Source organism: Bos javanicus, chromosome 7 (genome assembly GCF_032452875.1).
Source record: "Bos javanicus breed banteng chromosome 7, ARS-OSU_banteng_1.0, whole genome shotgun sequence".
Taxonomy (NCBI): domain Eukaryota; kingdom Metazoa; phylum Chordata; class Mammalia; order Artiodactyla; family Bovidae; genus Bos; species Bos javanicus.
The window spans coordinates 35,498,615-35,524,693 of record NC_083874.1 but is presented as its reverse complement, the minus strand read 5'-3'; the positions used below and the strand labels follow the sequence as shown (position 1 = coordinate 35,524,693).

The following is a 26,079-nucleotide window of genomic DNA, read 5'->3' as shown; positions in this document are numbered from 1 at the left end:
TAGTCTATTATTTTATAATATGCTGTGAATCCACAGCAATCTCATACACTTATGAGGTGAATATATCTAAAACACTCACCTATTGTTTGACATCCTTTCTGAGTAAATGCCTTTCCAAAACTGTGGCAATTGAAAGAATTACCAAACATCCTTTGGTTTGGGAACAGTTCTAAGTTCCAGGGCTGTTCTGAATGCTGTCATTATATATGGAAATGACAGTAAAGTTTTATCTAGATTTCTATTTTAAGAAAAGGTTAGGAGGTTCAGTTACTACAAAAATGACTCTGGTACATATTAGTTTGCAAGGAAGCTAGACTAGGATAAGATGTTCTCAAAATACAATAGAGTTTAAAAATTCTTTTTGAATTAAATAAGCAAAGACGTTATGCCAGGATAAATGCCACTAAATCAAGAATGCTAAGTAGTATTTAATCAGCCAGATTCTGTGGCTAATGGACTGACCTGGTCAAGGCCTCTAAGGATCCAGACTTACTTGCCAATCTGCATTACCTTATCTAAATATAGGGTGTGGACGTCGTTAATAATGAAAAGACATCTTGACTACATTGACCTCGTGCAGCAAGGTAGTTTGGTTATAGTTGTCTCCGAGGATACAAAGAAAAGAAAAAAGAAGAAACAAAGTTGGGATTCCTGGTTAAATGATGATCATGCTGGCAGAAAAATGAACATCTGGCTACATCTGCCAATTTTTCATAAGAAAAGCATCTACACTTGGGGTATGTACCTGCATTATGAATACATGATTTCTTTTTTATGCAAATGTAGAGGGGGGAATATAAAATTTTTCATTAGAATAAAGCTGTAAGAATAATTTATTTGAAGAAAAATACATAAAAGTCGTTATGGTTGGGACAATCTGTTTTCAAATATAAAGAGGGACCAATTTTTTTTTAAATTTCAATAGACAAGTATTTCCAATTGACAAATGTAAAAGTTTTTACATTTTATATTAAAAACTACATGGAGAAATATACAGTTTAAAACACCCCAAGTTTATAGTTAAGTACTAACAGTATATTCATAATCATATATTTAATTTTGCCTTTAACTTTAAGAAAACATTTTAAATTTTTAAAATTAAAGGCTTCAACATTAATCAGAGCAGTAGTCTCCAAAAGTGCTCAATGTCCTAACTATAAAAGTAGAGATAAGTGGAATTTTAAAATGATTGTTTATAGAAAGGATTGTTCACTGAAGCTTATAGGTAATTTTATAGAATTGAGTTATTAATAATATTTATAATATTAAAATATTCATAGCTAACATTTATTAAGTGCTGCGTGCCAGCTAGTATTTTAAGCTTTTTCCATGTATTTCTCTCTTATTTTCACTCCTCGGGTGTGAATTACTATTTTGATAACCATTTACAGATGAGAAAACTGAGACTGAAAATTCAAACACTCTGGGTAAGGAGACAGAACTGATAGGTGATGGGGCCAAAATCCTGGCCCATGTACTCTAACCTCAAAGCCCATGTTTTCGATTCTACAGTGTTAACACAAAGTACTAGCTTGGGGAATAAAAGGTTGAAGTAAAGAGCTCCAGCTCTAAGTCTGTCTTGTTGGTGCCAGTAAAGGCAGTTGTAAATCGCAAACTCCAGGCAATCTTCAGGTCATTTTCTCTCCCCAGTGGCAAATAAACAGCTTGACTAGTAGTTTTGACAGGGCACATCAGTTGATTTGGCATCGGCAGGCAAAGTCATTGTCTAGGTACCATATACTATAGGGAGGTTCTTGGCCAGAGCCTCCGTCAGCATTGTTTCACGACGCTGTGAATCATGGACTCCCAGCGGAGGTTCAAGCCACAGCAGAGTACATCAGCCCCAGTCTTCACAGCTCAGCGGGTTTCAGGGAAATTTAGAGGACGTACCATGCCCTCTACATCATCTTATTGCCACCTCAACAGATTTACTCTGAGGCAATGACTTTAGGAGTTTGGCTACACAAAGAACATTTTCAAACCCTAGGAGAGTTAAATAGGTTAGTGGTAATAAAGCTTTGCAAAATGAAGTTCACATGCATTTTTGTTACAAATTAGGTGTGATAGCAAATGTTATAGAATGGTTGGGTGTCAAAGACTAGATGTCCAAAAACTATTATACCTGTCTGCCACACACACACATATACACCATCAAACTTTTTTAGCCTCTACATTCCACATTTAGAAGGTTCATCTTTTATTTTGAATTTAACTATCAGCTCTAGGTGAATAACTCTCAAACAACATCTAAGTTTACAAAATTAGTTGGCCTGAGCAACTTGGCATCTTTCAAAGGTCCCTTGGGATACAGTTAAAGGGAGAAACTTGATGTAGAATTTTTATGATGTTCAGAACTTCAGTAAATAGCATCTTGTGCCAGTCCATCTGGATCTCAAAGTTGAGAGACCAGGTTTACTGTCCACGTTGACCTAATCCAGAAGTTAAATTGATTGAATATACAAATCTGAGTCAGAGATCACCAGATGGCAAGGAAACTAGGTCAGGGGGATCCTAAGAAGGACAAGTGAGGGAAGTAACAGTCTAAAGAAAGGGATATAAAGACAGGCGGGATCATAATAATGCTAATGAACAATCCTATGGGTTTTATGCCTCAAAGGAGCATTAGTTACATATCGTGTAACAAGTTACCCCTCTTGCCTGGAGAATCCCATGGACACAGGAGCATGGTAGGCTACAGTCCGTGGGGTTGCAGAGTCAGACACAACTGAGCGACTTCACTTTCACTTTTCACTTTCATGCATTGGAGAAGGAAATGGCAACCCACTGCAGTGTTCTTGCCTGGAGAATCCCAGGGACGGGGGAGCCTGGTGGGCTGCTGTCTATGGGGGTCACACAGAGTTGGACATGACTGAGGTGATTTAGCAGCAGCAAGTTACCCCAGAATTTAGCACCTTACACTAAGTATTGATTATCTCATAGTTTCTGTGGGTCAGGAGTCAGGGCACAATGCAGCTGGTGCCTCTGGTTCAAGGTCCTCAGACAGGCTGTCAGCGGGGCTACTGCCCTCATCTCAAGACTTGCCTGGGGCTGAAGGATCTGATTCCAAACCCACTCTCTTGAGCCTCTACATCAGCCTCACAACATGCAGCTGGCCTCCTGCAGGGTGATTGTCTAAGGGAACGGGAGAGAGAACAGAACACACTGGAGCCCTATGTTCTCTCTGTAACCTAATCTCAGAAGAGAAGTCCCATTACTTTGTCACATTCTGTTCAACAGAATCAAGTCATGAGGTTCAGCTGACACTGAGAACGGAGATATGAGTGAAGTGCAATTGGCAGCTACTTTAGAAGATATCTAGCAAAAAGGATAACAGAAAACCTAGAATAAGTATTATCTAGCCAGAAGAAGCCTAGCTTCATTTAGATTTTATCTAAATACATGTCTTTACATTCCAATGTGCATTAAAGGCATCTGGAGAGCATATTAAATCCTTAGCCTTTAGGTCTCATCACTATAAAGCTCAATTCAAGAGGCCAAAGCTGGGGTGAGGTGGACCCATAGTTTTTTCACTCCCTCTAGAGATTACAACCGGAGAAGGCAATGACAACCCACTGCAGTACTCTTGCCTGGAAAATCCCATGGATGGAGGAGCCTGGTAGGCTGCAGTCCATGAGGTGGCTAGGAGTCGGACACGACTGAACGACTTCACTTTCACTTTTCACTTTCATGCATTGGAGAAGGAAATGGCAACCCACTCCAGTGTTCTTGCCTGGAGAATCCCAGGGCCGGGGGAGCCTGGTGGGCTGCCGGCTATGGGGTCGCAGAGTCGGACATGACTGAAGCGACTTAGCAGCAGCAGCAGCAGAGATTACAACATAAATGATGTGCAGACCATGATTTGAGGGAACAATGATCCAGGTAAACATTTTTTTTTTCTTCATGACCTTAGCATTGAATTAATTATAGTCCCCACTCCCAAAACATACACACACACTGAAATGCTTTTAAAAATAAGAATACTAGACTTTAAAATAAGTATAAACAAATGTAACAAAATTCCATTTTTTACTTACAAAGCAATATCAAAGCTCTTTTTGAAATGTCACCTGAAAATGTTTACCCCCTCTTTCGGGTGGAGTTCTGGATTTGTTGCTTCCTATAATTAGTTTGCCTATTGAGTCATTTCTAGGGACTTCGAATGTCATTTAGTGGAAAGAGTGGGCTGATGTTTCTAGGGACTGAATTTTCATGCTATCAAGTACTATATGTGTGGACTGTTTCAAATTGTCCAAATTCGGTTTTTTCATTTTAAAGGTGTGGGTAACAGCATGTATATTGGTTGAGAATTCAAAGGGCTAGCAAATAGAAATGAACCCATTAGTGCAAAGGAGGTACCCAATTTGCACCATTCAAAAATAAATCTTGAACTCAATAAATGTTAACTGTTGTCATGATAACTGCAGTAGATGCTTTGTGATTATAGATGGTTATAGTGAATTTTCCCATTTGGATAAGGCAAGATCATCACTGTTATGTGTTATTTTGTTTGCATATTGTTTTATATACTCTACTATTCAGCTTTAAAATTTTTGAAAGCCTTCTTTCATGTGAATTTACCTGATTATCAAAGTCATGAACTAATTGGTATCTCTTGAATCTCTTCCTTTTATATAAAACTAATAACTCAGCAGGTTTTCACTGACCTTTGATGATGTGTCTATTTTTTTACATTTGTTAGTATGGGATTTGGAGTTTGGCATGTGTGTCTGTGTTGTTACTTCCTGTGTTTTAAATTATTTTGCCTCTATATGGCTATATGTCGTAATAATTGTCATGGCTACATGGGCAATTGTATGTTTAAATGACTTCAGAGATCATCTCCATCCCATTAAACAAAACATTCACTATTCTTGAGCTTTACTTAACTAAAATGTCACTGTAAAATGTGTGTGTGTGTGTGTGTGTGTGTGTGTGTGTGTGTGTGTGTAGAGAGAGAGACATATATATATTTCAGTAGCATGTTGATAATGTTTTTAATTCTTTGTTTCTGCTATAAAATGTTGCATTCAGAAAGATAATTTCAGTATATATTTTACAAATTGTAAAATTTTCTCTTGAAACTTTGCCGTTATTGCTCCATTATTGTTCCACATTTATTGCTAAAGAGTAAAACTCTGAATTCATTCTGACTTCTCTTATTTGGTAAGGAAACCATATTTTTAGCACAGATGCTTGTAAAAATTTGTTTTCAATCTCTGTAATTGTTTTGCCAGAATGTGTCTAGACTCATTGACCTCTCTTCAGATATACTTACATTGTTATAAGCCATTTTAATATGCTATTACTGATTCTTTTTCTTTGTTGTAAAGCAGGGTTCATAAATTCCAATAACTCCAGTGTCTAGGCAAGTAATGTAAACATTAAAATGTATCCTGAGAGAAAATACAGGCCCTACCTAAAGGGAGCAGTTGCTACTCAAACTTAAGAAATGGTTGCCATTTGGAAATGGGGTCTAAGTGTACCCAAACAGTCTAATTTTTCAAGAGAAGGTATGAAATCACACTGTCTACATGTTGGATTAAATCTGTTTCTCTTTGAGTGACATTGCACAAGCCAAGTAAAATATACCTGCTGGTCTTATTTGCTTATAAACTATCATTTGACAACATTTAGGTAATTATCATCAATTAATCTTGCCCCTTGGATGCTCCAACTCTGTCTCATCCTGTTGTGACCCTCCCTTCCTGCCAATGTTGAATTTCTTCTTATGGTTGAAGACCAGCCCAAGGTCATCCTGTTCCAACAGTACTATCTGCCCCCATCTTTGTGAAGCCAAGTCTGGCATCTTGGGACTTCTCATTTTGTCTATCAGCCATCCCACGTCCAAGGTCAGGGGCAGCGGCTGAGAGTACCAGACTGCAAGAGCGCAGGACCGGCCAAGAGGAGCTACCCGCGTCCGAGGTAAGGGGGGTCGGCCGAGAGGAGATACCCAGCGTCGGAGGTCAGGGGTGGCGACAAGAGAAGTTACCCTGCGTCCGAGGTCAGGGGCGGCGACGAGAGGAGTTATGCCATGCCTGAGGTCAGGGGCGGCGGCCTGGAGGAGATACCCCATGCCCCCACACCCCCACGCCCGAGGCCAAGGGCGGCGGCCGGGAGGACCAACCCCATGTCCAAGGAGCCCTGGCTACGCAGGCGCAGGATGGCCTAGAGGAGCTATCCCACGTTGAAGATCAGGAAGGGCAGTGGTGAGAAGATACCCCTCATCCAAGGTAAGGAGCAATGGCTGTGCTTTGCTGGAGCAGCTGTGAAGAGATACCCCAGGCCCAAGGTAAGAGAAACCCAAGTAAGATGGTAGGTGTTGCAAGAGGGCATCAGAGGGCAAACACACTGAAACCATACTCACAGAAAACTAGTCAATCTAATCACACTAGGACCATAGCCTTGTCTAACTCAATGAAACGAAGCCATGCCCATGGGGCAACCCAAGATGGGCAGGTATTGGTGGAGAGATCTGACAGAATGTGGTCCACTGGAGAAGGGAATGGCAAACCACTTCAGTATTCTTGCCTTGAGAACCCCATGAACAGTATGAAAAGGCAAAATGATAGGATACTGAAAGAGAAACTCCCCAGGTCAGTAGGTGCCCAATATGCTACTGGAGATCAGTGGAGAAATAACTCCAGAAAGAATGAAGGAATGGAGCCAAAGGAAAAGAATACCCAGCTGTGGATGTGACTGGTGATAGAAGCAAGGTCCGATGCTGTAAAAAGCAATATTGCATAGGAACCTGGAATGTCAGGTCCATGAGTCAAGACAAATTGGAAGTGGTCAAATAGGAGATGGCAAGAGTGAATGTCAACATTCTATGAATCAGCAAACTGAAATGGACTGGAATGGGTGAATTTAACTCAGATGACCATTATATCTACTACTGCGGGCAGGAATCCCTCAGAAGAAATGGAGTGGCCATCATGGTCAACAAAAGAGTCCGAAATGCAGTACTTGGATGCAATCTCAAAAATGACAGAATGATCTCTGTTTCCAAGGCAAACCATTCAATATCACGGTAATCCAAGTCTATGCCCCAATTAGTAACGCTGAAGAAGCTGAAGTTGAATGGTTCTTTTAAGACCTCCAAGAACTTTTAGAACTAACACCCAAAAATGATGTCCTTTTCCTTATAGGGGACTGGAATGCAAAAGTAGGAAGTCAAGAAACACCTGGAGTAACAGGCAAATTTGGCCTTGGAATACGGAATGAAGCAGAGCAAAGACTAATAGAGTTTTGCCAAGAAAATACACTGGTCATAACAAACACCCTCTTCCAACAACACAAGAGAACACTCTATACATGGACATCACCAGATGGTCAACACCGAAATCAGATTGATTATATTCTTTGCAGCCAAAGATGGAAAAGCTCTACACAGTCAGCAAAAACAAGACCAGGAGCTGATTGTGGCTCAGACCATGAACTCCTTATTGCCAAATTCAGACTTAAATTGAAGAAAGTAGGGAAAACCACTAGACCATTCAGGTATGACGTAAATCAAATCCCTTATGATTATACAGTGGAAGTGAGAAATAGATTTAAGGGCCTAGATCTGATAGATAGAGTGCCTGATGAACTGTGGAATGAGGTTCGTGACATTGTACAGGAGACAGGGATCAAGACCATCACCATGGAAAAGAAATGCAAAAAAGCAAAATGACTGTCTGGGGAGGCCTTAAAAATCTTGTGAAAAGAAGAGAAGTGAAAAGCAAAGGAGAAAAGGAAAGATATAAGCGTCTGAATGCAGAGTTCCAAAGAATAGCAAGAAGAGATAAGAAAGCCTTCTTCAGCGATCAATGCAAAGAAACAGAGGAAAACAACAGAATGGGAAAGACTAGGGATCTCTTCAAGAAAATCAGAGATACCAAAGGAATATTTCATGCAAAGATGAGCGTGATAAAGGACAGAAATGGTATGGACCTAACAGAAGCAGAAGATATTAAGAAGAGATGGCAAGAATACACAGAAGAACTATAAAAAAAAAAGATCTTCACGACCCAGATAATCACGATGGTGTGATCACTCACCTAGAGCCAGACATCCTGGAATGTGAAGTCAAGTGGGCCTTAGAAAGCATCACTACGAACAAAGCTAGTGGAGGTGATGGAATTCCAGTTGAGCTATTCCAAATCCTGAAAGATGATGCTGTGAAAGTGCTGCACTCAATATGCCAGCACATTTGGAAAACTCAGCAGTGGCCACAGGACGGGAAAAGGTCAGTTTTCATTCCAATCCCGAAGAAAGGCAATGCCAAAGAATGCTCAAACTATCGCACAATTGCACTCATCTCACACGCTAGTACAGTAATGCTCAAAATTCTCCAACCCAGGCTTCAGCAATATGTGAACCATGAACTTCCTGATGTTCAAGCTGGTTTTAGAAAAGGCAGAGGAACCAGAGATTAAATTGCCAACATCCGCTGGATCATGGAAAAAGCAAGAGAGTTCCAGAAAAACATCTATTTCTGCTTTATTGACTATGCCAAAGCCTTTGACTGTGTGGATTACAATAAACTGTGGAAAGTTCTGAAAGAGATGGGCATACCCGACCACCTGATCTACCTCTTGAGAAATCTGTATGCAGGTCAGGAAGCAACAGTTAGAACTCGACATGGAACAATAGACTGGCTCCAAATAGGAAAAGGAGTTCATCAAGGCTGTATATTATCACCCTGTTTATTTAACTTATATGCAGAGTACATCATGAGAAATGCTGGACTGGAAGAAACACAAACTGGAATCAAGATTGCCAGGAGAAATATCAATAACCTCAGATATGCAGATGACACCACCCTTATGGCAGAAAGTGAAGAGGAACTCAAAAGCCTCTTCAAGAAAGTGAAAGTGGAGAGTGAAAAAGTTGGCTTAAAGCTCAACATTCAGAAAACGAAGATCACGGCATCCTGTCCCATCACTTCATGGGAAATAGATGGGGAAACAGTGGAAAAAGTGTCAGACTTTATTTTTCTGGGCTCCAAAATCACTACAGATGGTGGCTGCAGCCATGAAATTAAAAGATGCTTACTCCTTGGAAGGAAAGTTATGACCAACCTAGAGAGCATATTCAAAAGCAGAGACATTAGTTTGCCAACAAAGGTTCATCTAGTCAAGGCTATGGTTTTGCCAGTATTCATGTGTGGATGTGAGAGTTGGACTATAAAGAAAGCTGAGCGCCGAAGAATTGATGCCTTTGAACTGTTGGACTGCAAGGAGATCCAACCAGTCCATTCTGAAGGAGATCAGCCCTGGGATTTCTTTGGAAGGAATGATGCTAAAGCTGAAACTCCAGTGCTTTGGCCACCTCATGTGAAGAGTTGACTCATCGGAAAAGACTCTGATGCTGGGAGGGATTGGGGGCAGGAGGAGAAGGGGACGACACAGGATGAGATGGTGACGACAGAGGATGAGATGGCTGGATGGCATCACTGACTCAATGGATGTGAGTCTGAGTGAACTCCGGGAGTTGGTGTTGGACAGGGAGGCCTGGCGTGCTGCAATTCATGGGGTCGCAAAGAGTTGGACATGACTGAGTGACTGATCTGATCTGAATCTTTCCTTAATTCAACCATTTAGCAAGTATTATCTGAGTGACTATATTATACAGTCATGATCTAGGAGCAAGGTATATAGTTGTTTCTTTTGTAGTAAATACTACTGATTTAAACTTTTTTCCCTTGTAATTTTTCTGAACTTCTTAAGAAAAGTTTTAGGTTGGATGCCATTTTCTGCACTTTGCATTTTCATTTCCTTTCTTAGTTTTATGTCTTTTATTTCTATTTTAAAGTTTATCATCCACACCAAGAATTCATTTTCTGCAATGTCAGATCCCTTCTTTGTCTTCTACGATAAGTTGAATTATACTCCAATTTTAGTCTCCTTGAAATTCTTCTTTATTTTGCACATTCCTTTTCAAATTTCTTTTTTTTCTTTTTTTGCTTCTGCTTAGTATAGACCATATAATCATGGATTATACCAAAAATCACGTTTGAAATACTCTTCCTAAGAATATTTAAGATTATATTTTCTATCTTTTGTACTATAGTATCTGTTTGTAGGTTCCATGTTGGTTAGTTTTTTTTAAAAAAAAAACAAACAACTTATTCTTTCTTTTATTTGAAGGAGAAAAACTCTCTTGATGCAGTGATTGCTCACAGAGAGGTGGACCTTAGAACTATGCTCAGATCTTAGATCTATACTCTTATTCTGATGAAAAGCTTCACTTAGATTTAAGAAGTAGAATAGCTTTTTATGAATGGTACCCAGCAAAATGCTCATGTCCCGTATAAATGTGATTCTGTGGTTGTAATCACTGAGAACAGGATGACAAAAGAAGAGCCATCTGGAGCTCACATTGCTACTGAGTTTCCTCCAGGTTCCAATCCTCCTATATCACTGAATGTATAGACTCTATAGTTACATAATTTTTATGATAAAATGTGCTTCCACTAACCTCCTTACCCTTCTTCTTTCCAGCAAACTCCATTTCCTGTCTTGATTAGTTGTTCTGAATAGAATAAGAAAGATGAAGTACAAAGATGAGTAACATCTTCTCAGCACTACTATTATGCCGGCATGTATAAACCCTCAGTATATGATCAGAATCCATCAGATCAAATTTTAGTTTTTCAATTTTTTTAATCAGGTCTAAATATTTGTGAGAATTAACATTTAATAACTTTTATTCTTGCTTAAATTTTTCCTGGTATCAGAGAGAAATTTTACTCATTTTGCAAAACACGAAATACATATTCAGTCTTGCTATTACCAAATCCATCCATTGAGCCCTTTATATGCATGCTACATTATGGAACTTTTGTGCTTAATTTTTCTATATATTCATATAGTTTATTATTAGTCATTTTAGAGATTATTAATCATTTTGGAGTTTATTTTATCATTAATCTTCATTATGCATCACTTATCACCACTGATGTTTGAAACAGGAATAGAGAAAATAGGATAGAATAGTCCAGAAGGATGATATATTTCCTTCCTTAGTTTTCTTATTATATTATCTAAAGTTTTATACCACCTTTCAAGAAGGTATAAAAGAAGACTGAAGACACTCATTATATTTTGTTTTTTACTTATATTGGGTACAAATAAGAATTCAGAATTTTTATATTTCTACCCAAATCACCAAAGGAAGAAAACTGACAGAAGGAGATGTCTCACAAGTCTGAGAGCAGAACTCTAGACTTTAATAATGAGAGCGACATTGTTCCTAGAAGTGAAATCTGAGATGAATTTTATTAAAACTAAAGAAGTTCTGAGTGAAAAATGTCTTTGTGAGAACATAAAGAAAAAACATATTACCAACCAGTTAGTCATAAAACAAGTAGGACCTTAACCTAACCATCCACGTACTATTTCACAGCAAGAACCTAGATGATCCCATTTTGCTAAAATATATGTGACAATATTCTTTCACCTTTTATCTGGTTGTATACCATAGTTCTTTGATACCAAAAATGTTGCCATGTTTACATTAACAAATCTAGATATTTTTATTATCTCCTTATTCTTACTGCTGTAAATTTTCATAAAATGACAAAAATTTATAACAACCTAAAAAGATTTATTGGACCCAGATGGTAAGTGCATTAAACCATATTCCTGGTTTCCTAAAGGCTTAGTAACTATTATATGCTGCCAAGTGTTTATAGTTAAAGTATATTTGATGGCTCTCTTTGGTTATGGTTGTCATAATTCTCTTCATCATCAACCTAATCATTTAAGCCATGAATGGGCCCCTGATAATTTATCTTAATTAAACTATACCTTCACTATAATGGCAAGAGGTACTCTGCTCATCTTTACTTAAGGCAACATTCCCTCTTTACCTCCATGCATGCATCGGTGGGAAAATAGGAAACAGGAAAGTCTACAGGGAAAACTGCTGAGTGTCATTTTAAATTAGAAGTCTGTACATTTGTTCGTTTTAAAATATAGGAAAAAACCAGAGAAAATGAAAGAAATCTAGATACAAAAATGACAAAGGAAAATAAAACAAAACCAGAAATAAAAAGAATAATTAATGGAGAAAATGAGAAAGCCAGTTCAGACAAAAAGATATACAGAGTTGGAAGGACCTTTCAAAAGAGTGAGAGATTATCCAGTTCAAACATTGTAACACTAAGGCACTTATCAGCCACATATTTACTCAGCATCGCATCTAATTGTGCCAAGAACTGTACTAAGAACATAAAGATAGAATACTATATTCTAAGGATTTATAGTGCAATGGGCACAATTAACAAATAAACAACCTTCACCTGTCCCCAATTCCACAGAACGTCTTCTGTTTCCTATGTAATTCCATCTTAACTGACACATTCAGGTGGACTAAAAGTTCTACTGCCAACACGAATGGAGTTGCCAGATGAGATGAGCAGACAATAAATAAAAGTACAATAGAAGTCAAAAGTGGAAAAGTAGAATTCTACCATTTACCAAGAAAATAGCATATTACATCATCTTTCACCCCCTAAGAAACCCCACTAAACACTTTACAGTTCCATTTAGAAATAAATGTGAAATATAAAAGAAGACAGAGAAAGAAGGAATTAATCATTGTTGGTGGAAATCTTGGGGGGATTAATCAAAGTAGGTTTCACACAACAGGTGACAAAATAATTGTCTTGTTAAAGTAAGAACCTTGGGTGTATGAGAAAGAAAGGACATTTTAAAGACAGAAAAGAAATGCACAGGGCATGGAACAACAGACTGGTTCCAAATGGGAAAAGGAGTACGTCAAGGCTGTATATTGTCACCCTGCTTATTCAACGTATATGCAGAGTACATCATGAGAAACCCTGGGCTGGAAGAAGCACAAGCTGGAATCAAGATTGCTGGGAGAAATATCAATAACCTCAGATATGCAGATGACACCACCCTTATGGCAGAAAGTGAAGAGGAACTAAAAAGCCTCTTGATGAAAGTGAAAGAGGAGAGTGAAAATGTTGGCTTAAAGCTCAACATTCAGAAAACTAAGATCATGGCATCTGGTCCCCTCACTTCATGGGAAATAGATGGGGAAACAGTGGAAACAGTGTCAGACTTTATTTTTGGGGGGCTCCAAAATCACTGCACAATAAACTGTGGAAAATTCTGAAAGAGATGGGAATACCAGACCACCTGACCTGCCTCTTGAGAAATTGGTATGCAGGTCAGGAAGCAACAGTTAGAACTGGACATGGAACAACAGACTGGTTCCAAATAGGAAAAGGAGTTCGTCAAGGCCGTATATTGTCACCCTGCTTATTTAACTTATATGCAGAGTACATCATGAGAAATGCTGGGCTGGAAGAAGCACAAGCTGGAATCAAGATTGCCAGGAGAAATATCAATAACCTCAGATATGCAGATGACACCACCCTTATGGCAGAAAGTGAAGAGGAACTCAAAAGCCTCTTGATGAAGGTGAAAGAGGAGACTGAAAAAGTTGGCTTAAAACTGAATATTCAGAAAACGAAGATCATGGCATCTGGTCCCATCACTTCATGGGAAATAGATTGGGAAACAGTGGATACAGTGTCAGACTTTATTTTTTGGGCTCCAAAATCACTGCAGATGGTGACTGCAGCCATGAAATTAAAAGATGCTTACTCCTTGGAAGGAAAGTTATGACCAACCTAGATAGCATATTCAAAAGCAGAGACATTACTTTGCCAACAAAGGTTCGTCTAGTCGAGGCTATGGTTTTTCCAGTGGTCACGTATGGATGTGAGAGTTGGACTGTGAAGAAAGCTGAGCGCTGAAGAATTGATGCCTTTGAACTGTGGTGTTGGAGAAGACTCTTGAGAGTCCCTTGGACTGCAAGGAGATCCAACCAGTCCATTCTGAAGGAGATCTACGCTGGGATTTCTTTGGAAGGAATGATGCTAAAGTTGAAACTCCAGTACTTTGCCCATGTCATGCAAAGAGCTGACTCATTGGAAAAGAGTCTGATGCTGGGAGGGATTGGGAGCAGGAGAATGGGACGACAGAGGATGAGATGGCTGGATGGCATCACTGACTCGATGGATGTGAGTCTGAGTGAACTCCAGGAGTTGGTGATGGACAGGGAGACCTGGCATGCTGTGATTCTTGGGGTCGCAAATTCAGACATGACTGAGCAACTGAACTGAACTGAAAATCACTGCAGATGGTGATTGCAGCCATGAAATTAAAAGACGCTTAATCCTTGGAAGGAAAGTTATGACCAACCTAGATAGCATATTGAGAAGCAGAGACATTACTTTGCCAACAAAGGTCTGTCTATCAAGGCTATGGTTTTTCCAGTAGTCATGTATGGATGTGAGACTTGGACTGTGAAGAAAGCTGAAGGCCAAAGAACTGATGCTTTTGAACTGTGTTGTTGGAGAAGACTCTTGAGAGTCCCTTGGACTGCAAGGAGATCCAACCAGTCCATTCTGAAGGAGATCAGTCCTGGGTGTCTTTTGGAAGGAATGGTGCTAAAGCTGAAACTCCAGTACTTTGGCCACCTCATGCGAAGTGTTGACTCATTGGAAAAGTCTCTGATGCTGGGAAGGATTGGGGGCAGGAGGAGAAGAGGACTACAGAGGATGAGATGGCTGGATGGCATCACCGACTAGATGGGCATGAGTGTAAGTGAACTCCAGGAGTTGGTGATGGACATGGAGGCCTGGCATGCTGTGATTCATGGGGTCACAAAGAGTCGGACATGACTGAGCGACTGAACTAAACTGGGAGGAAAGAAAGCTGTTGTATTTAGGAAACAGAAAGTCACCAAGAATCTAAGTATACACACAAGATATAAAATTTTGATGGCAGAAAACACTGCCAAGAAACCAGCCATACTAGCCAGTGTCCAGACTGGGATCTATACATCACTCAGAAGGCAATAAGAAGCTATTTAAGCAAGAAGTGCCAATCCGCAAATATGTGTGTAAAGAATAAATATTGTCAAAATGACCATACTACCCAAGGCAATCTACAGATTCAATGCAATCCCTATCAAATTACCAATGGCATATTTCACAGTACTAGAACAAAAAAATCTATATATCTATGGAGACACAAAAGAGCCTGATAGTCAAAGAAATCTTGAGAAAGAAAAACAGAGCTGAAGGAATCGGGCTCCGTGACTTTAGACTATACTACAAAGCTAGTCATCAAAACAGTATTGTTGGCACAAAAATAGAAATATAGATCAATGGGACAGGATAGAAAACCCAGAAATAAATCATGTGTCTATGGTCAATTAATCTATGAAAAAGGAGGTAAGACTACACAATACTGAAAGAAAGTGTCTTCAAGAAATGGTGCTGGGAAAAACTGAACAGCTACATGTAAGAAAATAAAACTAGATCATTCTTTAACACTGTACAGAAAAATAAGCTTAAAATGTGACCTAAATGTAAGACCAGACACTATAAAACTCCTAGAGGAAAACATAGGCAGAATATTCTCTGACATAAATCACAGTAACATCTTTTTTGATCTGTCTCCCTGAATAATGGAAAAAAAAAATGGGACCTACTTAAACTCAAAAGCTTTTGCACAGCAAAGGAAACAATAAATGAAACAAAAAACAACCTACATATTGGGAGAAATTATTTGCAAGTGATGTGATCGACAAGGGATTAGTCTCCAAAATTTACAGAAAGTTCATCATGCTTAACAGAATCAAAACAAACAACTCAATCAACAAATAACAGAAGACTTAAATGGACATTTCTCCAAAGAAGACATATAGATGGCCAAGAGGCACATGAAAACATGTTCAACATCATAAATTATTAGAGAAATATAAATCAAAACTACAATGAGATATCACCTCACAGCAGCCAGAAAGACTATCATCAAAAAATCCACAAACAATAAATGCTGTAGTGGGTGTGGAGAGAAGACAGCCCTTCTACACCATTGGTGGGAATGTAAATTGGTATAGCCACTATGGAGAACAGTGGATGTTCCTCAAAAAACTAAAAATAGAGCTACCATGAGAGTGAAAGGGAAAGAAAGTGTTAGTTGCTCAATCATGTCCAACTCTTTATAACCTCATGGACAATAGCTTACCAGGCTCTTCTGTCCATAGAATGCTCTAGGCAAGAATACTGGAGTAGGTAGCCATTCCTTTCTCCAACGGATCTTTCCAACCCAAGGATTGAACTTGTGTCTCCTACATTATAGATGGATTCTTTACCATCTGAGCCACCAGGAAAGGACACTGCAGTCCCACTCCTGGGCATATATCTGGAGAAAAACATGATCCAAAGTGATACATGCACCCCAGTGTTCATTGCTTAACTATTTACAATAGCCAAGGTACAGAAACAACTTCAATGTCCATTGGCAGAGAATGGGTAAAGAAGAAGTGGTACATATATACAATGGAACATTACTCAGCCATTAAAAAGAATGAAATAATGCCATTTGTAGCAACATGGATGGATCTAGAGATTGTCATAATGAGTCAAGTAAGCCAGACAGAGTAGGAGAAATATATGATATCTCTTATATGTGTAATCTAAAAAGAAATGATACAAATGAATTTACAAAACAGAAAGAGACTCAGAGACTTAGAGAACAAACATGGTTGCCAGAGGGATGGGACAGTTAGCAAGTTTGCAATGGACAGGTATACACTGCTTTATTTAAAATAGATAACCAACAAGGACCCACTGTACAGCATATGGAACTCTGCTCAATGTTATGTGGCAGCCTGGAAGGGAGGGGAGTTTGGAGGAGAATGGGTATATGTAGATGTATGGCTAAGTTCCTTTGCTGTCCACCTGAAACTATCACAACATTGTTAATCATCTATGCCCCAATACAAAATAAATGGCTTAAAATTAAAAAAAAAAATTAATGCAAAAGTGTAATTTATATTTTCTCTCCATTTTTATAAATGATAAAATTGAGTGATGTATAAAAATGATAAATGATAAAATTTAAAGTATAATTTTAAAATTGATTTTATTATATCCTGGATTCTGTTTTTGCTAATAACAAAAGAAGTGAGAGTACAAGGTAAATAAACTTAACCTGGCCAATGAAAAACAACTTGGTTAATTCTGGTTTAAGATAGAGTTTTTTAGCTTTACTTTTTCTATCAGTTCAAAGCTCAGGTTCAAAACCAAATCTGCTTCCCCTTCTGAAAGCATTTTCCTCCCTTTCCTCTTGCTTAAAATGTCCCAGGCACAGAGAGAAGAAGAAAGAGCTCATCTCCTCTTAAAGAAGTAGGAAGAAGGCTCTCTGGTTCATATGCAATGTGTATTTGTGGGAATTGATGAAGGCATTGTTTCTTAAATGTCTTGATCTGAGGATCCCCTTCACATTAAAAACTATTGAGAAATCCATACAAACTAGTGAATATAACAAAAAGGAAACAGATTCACGAATATAAAGAACAAAGTAGTGGGTACCAGTGGGGAGTGGGACAGGATGGCAGAGGGGCAATACTGGGGTAGCAGAGTAAGAGGTACAAACTATTATGTATAAGACAAGCTACAATGATATGTAACTATAAATGGAATATAACCTTTAAAATTGTGAATCACTATACTGCATATCTATAACTGATATAATATTGTACACTATACTTCAATTAAAAAAAGGAAACCTAAAAAAATGTGTTTATGTGGGTTGCATTGCTTTTATGATTATGTGGGTCATTGATAATCACCATATTAGAAATCAAAACAGAAAAATGTTAAATGCACATTAATTTTAAATTAACACTAAAAATTCATTATATTAACATAAAAATATTCTTATGAAAAGTAAAATTTTCCAAAAAGTAGTGGTAAGAATGGCATTCCTTTACATTTTACAAATCTCTTTAATGTCTGGCTAACTAACTTAATAGAAGATACTTGGATTTTCATAAGTATTTCACTCAATCTGCTGAGATATGTTCTTTTAGTTGAAATATTTGAAGAAAATCCTGCCTCATATACATATTTTATGAGAAAAAGAAGGAGTATTGTAATGGTCTTTTCATATGATTTTGGGTATTCTTTGATATACTATAACAAAACCCAATTCAATGGGTGAGAACATATTAAAAGCAAATAATAGCTAAGTAGTCGGAAACCATATCAATAATTTTGGGGTTTTTTTTTGTTCTCAAGTTTACCTTGTAATTTGAATAGCTCTTCTAGTCATGCATGATTTCCCAACATCTCTTGGAAAATATTGGTTGAATAATTTATGCACATCTTCCATTTGGTTGACACATTTCATCACACAGAGTCAAAACTAAAATCCATTAGTAATACCACTGATGTCATGAGCAATGTCTCTCTAGCTTAAGGTAACAAATAAAAGTTTTCCAAATGTATTAGTTTGCTATTGTTGCCATAATTACCACTAGTTTATGACCTAACAGTTGTGTTGTTCGGGAGTCCCAGTTCTGCAGACCATACTTTGATAACTGCTAAGCTCCAAAGCCTACATCTTTTGAGAAACTATATGTTTGGCTGTGGTAAAAATTAACCCTGAAATCTAAGTGATTTAATATACAAATGACTACTTCTCACTCATAAAATGCCCACTCCTGGGTTAGGAGATTCACCCGGAGAATTCTTCTCCATGTAGGATGAAGTGTTCTTGGCCTGTCATTCAGTTATCTATTGTACTATTGTCCTGTCTCTCATGGCTCTGTGGACTAACTGGGCTCTGTTGGAGGGTTATAACTTGAGGTTCCTTACATAGGAACATCTGAAATCAACTGAGGTTACAGATATGTCTAAGAGAGCAGCTGGGTTAGGCATCCGATCTGGCTCTCTCATATCACTGGATGCACCTGGCAGGTCAGCTGAGGCTGTTGACCTGAACACCTGCATGAAGCTTTCTCTTGTAGTCTGAGCTTCTCAAAACAATGAGTTTAGAGATTCTCAAAGGGTGTGTCCCAAGAGCATGTATTTCAAGAGACAGGAAGAAAAGTGTGCCTGCCCCAGAAGGCCTGGGTATGAAAACTGGCACGTTATTTCCATTACGTTATGTTGGTCAGAGCATTCACGGAACCTGATCTAATATAAGGGGAGGGTGATAATAATCCCCACTGCATGATGGGAGGAATATAAGAAAATTTTGGTTGTTTGTATTCTATTATTGCTTGGCTGAATCTCAAGAAGCAATCATGTCCACCACACTGTCCTGTGGACACCCTCTGGGAGATAGTCTCTCTAATCTGGTCCCTGGTACTCAAATGGTAAATTTGTCTATCAGAGCATCAAAAGTGTATCAGCTTTTGAAGTTCATGGTCCCTTACAGATTCCACTATTATGAAGCTATGAAACCCCTTCATCTCAAACACCAGGCTTCTTCTTAACTACCTGTCCTTTCAGTAGCTTGCTGCGTGCTTCCAGGGCATTAGGATATTGTAAATCTCCTATAAGCCATCAGCAACTAAGTATGCCAGAAGAGATACTCAGGCCATGTCAACCACCACTTTCTGCCAAAGTTGCTCTACAACATTTAATAATTTGGGGATAAGGTACCTCTTTAATGAGCTATAATTTGGGGGGATATACATTGGGAGTCCATGACAATTTCCAGTCTTCTGAAATCTTTTCCTTGATATTTCTTACCCCATCCTTGTAATTTGACTTAAGACCTTGGAAAAAATGCAAGAGCTCTAATGTCCACTTGCATTTCTCTCAGTTTCTTTTTCTTTGGCTTCACCTCTCAGATCCAGAAGGTCTTTCTACTTCCCTTTTCTTGTCTTTTAGGACTATCCCTTAAATCCATTCCTCTGTTCTATAGCTATTGTAAAAATGCTCATTTCCTTAGAACTAGTTCTTGCTTTTTTCCTCAATCAAATCTGAGTTGCAAGAATATTTTCACTATGATAAAATTCATCATTGCCCTGTTTGTTGTCGTAGGCAAGCTACAGGGCTGTGCTTAGTTGCTCAGTTGTGTCCAGGTCTTTGCTACCCCATGGACTGTAGCCTGCCAGGTTCCTCTGTGCATAGGGATTCTCCAGGCAAGAATACTAGAGTGGGTTGCCATGCCCTTCTCCAGGGGATCTTCTCAGTCCAGAGATGGAATCCAGGTCTCCTGCATTGCAGGCAGATTCTTAACTGTCTGAGCTACCAAGGAAGTCAAGCTAAAGTATGCAAGCCCAATTCAGTCCTTGGGCCAAACTGAGTCTGTTTTTGAATGGTCCATGTACTAAGAACAGACTTTACATTTCACAGATGTTTCTAGAGCTATTATATATAGAATGAATAAACAACAAGATCCTACCGTGTAGCACAGGAAACTATATTCAATATCCTATGATAAACCATAATGGAAAATAATATGAAAAATAGTATGTATATATAACTCAATCACTTTGCTATGCAACAGAAATTAACCCGATAGTGTAAATCAACTATACTTCAATACAGTTTAATAAATAAATAAAAGAAGTTGCTAAAGAACAAACAAATTACCAAAGAACCCAAAGTCAAAGAAGAATATGAGACAAAAATGATATTTGGCTTAATGAGTCTTCTACAGATAAAGTTTGCCAACCCTTGTTCTATTTGGTATCTTCTCTCCATGAATGACTTAGTTTGAATGCTTGGAAAGGCACAGTAAAGCTTGGTAACTGTTTAACACTTTTTAAAAATCCCCATTTCAAAGATGAAAAGATCTGTTTCAAATATCTGACATATACTGAGTCTTCAATAAATGTTAATTTCCTTTCTAGACCTCTTATTCTCAATAAGGATGATGAGAAAGAATAAAAGTATGTAATTTAACCCAAAAAGATCAAAACATTGATATTTTAGGTGCTTAAAAGTCATTTGCTTAAGTGAAACTGAAATGCTTAAAAGGAATCTCAGAGGGAAGAGAACGTGGTAATTTCTTTTCTTTTTTTTTTTTTTTTTTTTACGTACAAGCTGAGCTTCTAATAGTACTAGGGAGTCACTTGTAAATATGGAAGTAATTTGAAAAAACAGTTGGGTTTTGAGTAGATAAACATGCTTCACATTTGGGAAAATATGTGACAATTGGAACTACCAGAGTATAAGAGTCAATTTATTAAAAAGGAAATCAGAAATGAGGAAATCCAAATACTGGAGACCAGAAGCAAGTTAAGAGTTTTAAGAGATAGAAAGGAGAAATCAGAGAAAAATCAGTCAGAAAGGCAGCAATACAATCAAGAACAAGTTTTGTTGGGTACCAAAGTAATCATTAATAAGGAAAGTAATATCCTAAGAAGATAAGCAATTTCCCCAAGACTTTCCAGCTAGATAATCACAGGGTCATTCTTCCAAATATCAAATCTAGCACTACTAAATCCTGACACATCCCTCCCTCACAATTTCCATTAGTTTCCTGTTTGCTATTGTTAACAAAATTAAGTGTGTGTATTTCTCTTACAATTCTAGAGACAAGGGGTCTGAAATGGGTCACACTCAGCTAAAATCAACATTTCAGTAGGGTTGGCTCATTTCTGGACGTTTTAGAGTAGGACCTATTCCTTTGCCTTTTCCAGCTTTTAGAAACTGCCTACATTCATTGGCTTGTGGCCTCTTTTCACTTACAAAGCCAGGAGAGGCCCCTCAAGTCTGTCTTACATGACATCACTCGGATATGGAAACTTCTGCTTTTTTCTTCCAAAACTTAAGGACACTTGTGAGCACACTGGGCCAACCTAGATTATCCAAAATAATCTGCATAATTTAAGGTCAGCTGACTAGCAGCCTACATTCCATCTGCAACCTTAATTCCCCTTTGCCATATAACCTAACACATTCACAGGTCTCATAACAGGTATATAAATTTGAGGGCCATTATTTTCCCCACTGTACCACTCCATTTCAAATGCTTCCCATCTTTTAGTCATTCCATCTCAAAATCTGGGAGCCACTTTTGTTTCAATTCTACTATCATCAGTTGTTAATGGCAAGGCTCCTTTTATTCATTTATTCATCATTTAACAAGTACATACAGAGTGACTTTAGGGTCAAAGTATTATTTGTGACTTTAAAAAAGGAATAAGGTAAAATGCTTGTCTTCATGGACCTAAAATATGCTGAGTCAATCTGATATGCTTTTTTCCTTCCTTTGCCTTCATGTCTGGACTAAAATCCAGACATGGATTTCTGTTCTTTCTGTTTTCTCCTTTATATCCTTTTCTTTTAATTTTGCACACATCCAGTTGTTATATTTATCTGAATGTTCAACTCAGTATCACTTTTTTTATGTACTTGCCCCTTTACTTCAACATTTACAGTGTTCTGTACCATCTGCCCACTGTTCAAAAGCTGTCTTGTCAGAGAAAGAGCTTACAGGTTTTTCCATCTCCTGTGCTGCTTATTCTTGTATATGAACCCAAAGATATCTTCTTTCACTTTTTTTATAAACAGATACTTCTCCCAGATACTTCCTGATTCACAGTGCTTCTTCCTTGTTCAGAGTCTGTACAGAAGCTTCTCTTAACTTATCAAGCTTTTCAACACCCAATCTAAAAAGCCCATATTTTATTATCAGAACCTCTCTGCCTATGAATTCCATGACTGGTATGGAGTCACCTTCTACTGCAGATAATCCATCTCCACACTTTCCAATCCTTTCATGCTCATTCCACCATTGAAGACTTATGTTTCTGTTCCCATTCCTGCCTGGAGTAGCTTCTCACTTCTCTGCCTTGTCCCAATCATCTTTGTATCTCATGCCCAGGATTCTTCTGAAAACCCTCCCCCTTCAATATTTTCTGCCTAAAGATCATGTAGTTTTCACTGTTTCAGCTTCCATTTCATAGAATTGATTGTCATTATCACTAGCATATTATAAGATACCAGCCAGTTAGAAAACAAACCATAAATTTTAAAATAGCTGGTCAGAGATTAAGAACAGGGACCAAAAATATGTTTGGATATTATGAATATATAACAAATACATGTCACAACTTGGTCTCAGAGAACATGCAAGAATTAGAATCAATAAACATGTTCTTTGAAAACTAACACTACTCTCCATTATGTAGTCCTCTAACTATTAAGCATTTGTAACTTTAGACATATCAACCATATATTTGCTTTTTCCAAAGTAATTCATGCCTCTTACATATATTCAACTAAACTTGAAGTATTATACAAGTTGCTACTGCTAAGTCACTTCAGTCGTGTCTGACTCTGTGCGACCCCATAGACAGCAGCCCACCAGGCTCCCCTGTCCCTGGGATTCTCCAGGCAAGAACACTGGAGTGAGTTGCCATTTCCTTCTCCAATGCGTGAAAGTGAAAGTGAAGTAGCTCAGTTGTGTCTGACTTTTAGCGACCCCATGGACTGCAGCCTACCAGGCTCCTCTGCCCATGGGATTTCCCAAGCAAGAGTACTGAAGTGGGAAGTTGGGCACATATTAATTGCCAATCACATATTCAATTTAGTATTATAGAATTGAACATTTTCTTTATAGTTTATAACTTTAGTATCTCACAGTAGAACAATTTTTTAAAATAATGCAAAATTCATACTTGAGCCAAATCATGGCCAAGCCATTTTGTGTCCAAAAACAATTTTTACTGATGAATCAACTCCCAGCCAAAGTCAATTTACATCCCAAACCACTTTTTATTGATGAGACATTTAAAAACTGCAACAGAAAATTTGCCACCTTAGGAGAACAAAACAGGCACAAATAAATACTGAGGAAATGAATTAATCAAGCCAAAGCATAAGCTGACAAGAAAGGCTGAAAGAAGTATCAACTCCAAGAACTGAAGTGTACAGAACAAGTGGCTCATTTTGTCTTCCTATGGCTATGTTGCCCAGTTCTACTCAATGACATCATGTTTAATTTCTTAAAAAAGATAATCATCATCATCTCTGCTTAATTCTCAGAATCAACTAAATGGACACTTCTAATCCTGACATCTTAGACCACTGATAGCCTTCCTGAATCCTCCTCTTAAAGAAAAGTCACAAACAGATTCATCTAAAAGAGGGAGATATAGAACAAGATGTTTTCTCAGAGACTGTACCTTGTGGCCATCCTTTTACTTCACCCAGGTATTGACAATGGTATTTCAAAAGCTCTTGAGGGCTCGATCTGGAATAATGCAATCTTTCTACAGAAAAACAATCTTATATCCCAACATGTGAGCAGATTAAAAAAAAAAAAAGGTCATAGTACCTCATCGTGCACAGAGTTGCTGAGTTATTGCGGAGGTGATGAGACATTGCTGTAAGCAACAACAGGTTTCTCAGCCTGAGATCTGAAACAAAACAAAACAGTCAAAAGGAGTTGTTGTACATGTATCCACTCTTCTGGTGTTCAGAAGCCGTCTATGGAGCACACAGCTAAGGGGCACCAGCAAGCATATCAGCTTTCAGAGGATGAGACTCCTTTAACTCTCCATAGCACAGAAAATTACTGAACATATACATGAATCCTGTGCAAGACAAAAAGGGAAATCATATGTATTGTATAAACATAATTTTCTTGTAGAAATACATTGTATATCATAAATCATATTATTTGAGATGTACTAAAATGAAATACAAAGAAAGATAAAGTGTTTCCATTGTAAATGATTTTCTAACTATAAGAATTGGGAAGTATGTTGATAAATCACTTTGGAAATACTTTCATATTTCTGCATATTATGGGGCATTTCATTTGAAGATGTCAAATTTTCATAACCAGTAGCCAGATTGTTATACAGACATTTTCTCTAGGGCACCTTTCCAGAACTCTCCTTTAATTCTTTTCCAAAATAAAAACCCTCAAAACTCAAAAGGACTTAGAGAAAAAAAAGGAAGGAAGGAAGGAAGGAAGATAGTCTTTGAGGATATGTATTTAAAATTGGTTGGCTTATTTGCATGTAATAATATATTTTGACACATGACAAACATCATCAACCAGCCTCTCTTGAAATTCCTTTGCATGTAAAGCATTAAGTTTACGTGAGTAGTTTCTAGCATTACCTAACAAAATCAAGCAGCAATAGGGAATGTGAGGTTTGATTGACACTGATTACCAGAAAATGTAGGAAAGAGGAAACTATTATCTAGGAACCACCTGAAATGAATATTTGTGCATTAACTTTTTTGCGTATTGTACATTAACTCCAAAAGTTATTGTTTTGTCACTAAGTTGTACCCCACTCTTTTGCAACCCCTTTGACTATAGCCCACCAGGCTCCTGTGTCCATGGGATTTCCAGACAAGAATACTGGAGTGGGTTGCCATTTCTCTCTCCAGGGGATCTTCCTAACCAACTCCAAAAGTGCTTATTCCAAATGTCTGCATTATGTGAGAACCATGAGAGTTTGGAAGTGATTAACCTGAAATCACCTGAAATGATTCTTCTTGGGCCACAAGTAATGCTAACATTTCCATTTTAGTGTTTAAGATAAACTGTCTTGCTTCCCTGGTTTCAAGCCAAGGGCCCACAGTGCTGTATTTGCTTGTCCCCACATGTGAACTGAGGGCTTCCCAGGCGATGCTAGTTGTAAAAAATCCACCTGCCAATGTAGAAGCACAAGAAATGTGGGTTCAATCCCTGGGTTGGGAAGACTCCCTGGAGGAGGGCATGGCAACCCACTCCAGTATTCTTGCCTGGAAAATCCTATGGACAGAGGAGCCTGGTGGCTTACTCCATAGGGTTGCAAAGAATCAGATAGAACTGAAGCAACTTAGCATACAGCATCCGCGTACATATGTGAATTATGGTAATGTCTAAGATAAGAATGAAAAAGAGGATCTAAGAGGTTAAAGAGTGGTGATATACTAATCTAAGGAATAAAATGTTAGCTAGAAGGCTTGTCTGGCTATCTCTAACTCCCAGGAGGAGTTAAAGGGTAAGAAAGAAGCTTGTTTTCACAGTTACACTTGGAAGACAACTTGGATAGGTGATCTTAAAGTGTTGGTGAACTTTGTTTCATTCTTTTTGTTCTCTACATGTCATTATTAGAGAAAACTCTGAAAAGGAAACAGACAATGAACTTGAAAATGTGTTCATTCCTAAATAGCTACTGTATGGGAAGGAGAAGATTTTATATCATTTGGTTTCAGACTGTAAAAGAAGGATAGTTATGAGAAGAAAGAGCTGCAGTTTTTCTACAGCAATGGTTTAGAGAAACAGGTCAATTCCT

The 26,079-nt window shown here is 38.1% G+C and overlaps 1 long non-coding RNA gene across 6 annotated transcripts in view; it reads right to left on the bottom strand.

The window, feature by feature from the left end:
* LOC133251040 (uncharacterized) overlaps positions 1 to 26,079 on the bottom strand; it is a 911,217-nt gene that overhangs the window by 187,775 nt on the left and 697,363 nt on the right. For all 6 annotated transcript variants that reach the window (XR_009737496.1, XR_009737498.1, XR_009737499.1 and 3 more), the window contains one exon: positions 24,117 to 24,198. This is a non-coding gene — a long non-coding RNA (uncharacterized LOC133251040). The remainder of the gene's footprint in view (positions 1 to 24,116; positions 24,199 to 26,079) is intronic.